General features: G+C 33.7%; 1 protein-coding gene across 1 annotated transcript in view; it reads left to right on the plus strand.

The window, feature by feature from the left end:
- Window positions 1-2,077, plus strand: part of LOC111089338 — a 40,272-nt gene that overhangs the window by 30,407 nt on the left and 7,788 nt on the right. The gene's annotated exons all lie outside the window — the stretch shown is intronic.

Genomic DNA, 2,077 nt, shown 5'->3' on the forward strand with positions numbered 1-2,077 from the left:
ACGTGATGCCTTAGTAACTAGACATACCATTTCGGATGAAATGGGAAAATAGCTTTTGAGGAAGTATGGAACACAATCCGTTTTGAGCTATTAGAAAAATCTATTACAACTGACAAAGAATCTCAGGAGTTCATCCTAAACTAGAAATATAGTTCTGCTTTAAATGGGAAATCAACTTACCATAACTAAAAATACTTTAATTTAAGAACTAGGAACACAGTCTTTCCGATTCCTAGCAGCACGATTCATTCTGAACTAACACACAATCTCTAAAGCTAGTAAACTAAAATTTAATTAAATAAAAGCCTAATCGTCTAAAAATTAGGAACACACACAACTGTTCTGGATTTAAGAATAAAATCTCTTAGAAAATAAAAACAAATATATTTCGTAACTAAGTGTATCATACTTATGGTTTGGGTGCTAGGATAACAACCGTTAGGAGTTAAAAACACATTACAATCTTTTAGAAACTAGAAGCAGTATTTTTATGAAATTATGAACACAATTCCCGAAGTTTAATTATCATAGTCCCTCAAGATCTACGAGCAAAATCCTTGATATATTAATATCACATTTACACGAAAGCTAGAAACACAGTTTCTTGTTCTAGCTCGGGAAATAACTTTTTAGGGGTTAGTAAAACAGTCCTATAGGCGCTATGAAACACATTTCTTACAAGGCTGGGAACACAATCATCAGGTGCTTCGAACATAATATCAGTAGTTAGGAACACAATATCTTAGGAACTAGAAACAGCTTCCTTAAGAGGAGCAAACAAATCCTATGGAGCTAAGAACACAAATCCTAAAGATCTCTTAAATTACAGGCTTTCAGGAACTAATAAAAGAATACCCCTGTAGTTGCTCCAGTGCGTTTTTTATATATTTTATAAAGTAATATGCAGTTGTACTCATCTACTGGTAATGTAGTTTACGTGACTGTAACTGTTGATTTGAGTGAATGTCAATTTAAAAGTTCGTTATCAATAAATTACACGTGGCTTTGTTCATTCAACTAGTATATGTCAAACAATAAAAAAAAACCTTTAAAAATTTCGTTTCCAGAGAGAGTAAATATTAATCGCAAATAAACTAACTAATTAATTATATGAATAGCATTTTGTTACCTGTTTTTATTTATCTTCAAATATAAAAATACTAAATTTCACCGATTGATAACTTTATTAGGACCCTCCATTTTTGAAACACTACATGTATGTGCCTATATTGATCATATGAGGTGTCGAGCGCTGACTTCAGCAGTATAAATTTAGAGGTTCAATCATACGTTTAGACAAGTGGTAAGAGCAAGAATATCCTCGACTTTCATAGAGCATGACAGTCACTGTTTCTTTGACTGGTTGTTCAAAGACTGCTTGTCCCATGAGCGATTTCTCTGCAATGACATGCAAACTGCTGTGATAACTCAAGACATACTGAAACGTCATCACCTTAGCCTTCTTTATTGAAACCTTTAAGGCTCTGCTGTCTGTATGAGCCAAATTTTCACCTTTGTTTCAACTCAATGTAGTTTAACGAGTCTTCTTTTTATATTGCAGAAAGATTAGTATGTGAGAAACTCTTTATTATAGTTTTAGTAGTTGATAGCTAAGTGTAGTGTGATCAGATTATTTGAATTAGTACAATTTATTTTTTGTAGCATTAATGAAATGTGGAAATAGGAATCTCTCTCGTGTTAAACTTTGATATTTTCATTATTATTTGCGATTGGAACATTGATTTTGGGGTTTGATCATCACGGTTTTTGCTATCGGTTAAGTTATTACAGGATTTTAATTGAATATTGCATGATGGATTTACTTACCAAAAGGAAAACAACGGAAAGGAAAAAGAAAAAAAACAACTTAGACGCAATCTTAATTTATAGTTGTTATGAAGTTGTTTTCATTGGGAAAAAGGCCCGGCATGGCCAGGTGGTTAGGGCACTCGACTCGCAATCTGTGGGTTGCAGGTTCGAATCCCCGTTACAACAAACATGCTCGCTCTTTCAGCCGTGGGGGCGTTGTTATGTGACAGTCAATCCCACTATTCGTTGGTAAAAGAGTAGCCCAAGA

Source organism: Limulus polyphemus, unplaced genomic scaffold (genome assembly GCF_000517525.1).
Source record: "Limulus polyphemus unplaced genomic scaffold, Limulus_polyphemus-2.1.2 Scaffold5943, whole genome shotgun sequence".
Taxonomy (NCBI): domain Eukaryota; kingdom Metazoa; phylum Arthropoda; class Merostomata; order Xiphosura; family Limulidae; genus Limulus; species Limulus polyphemus.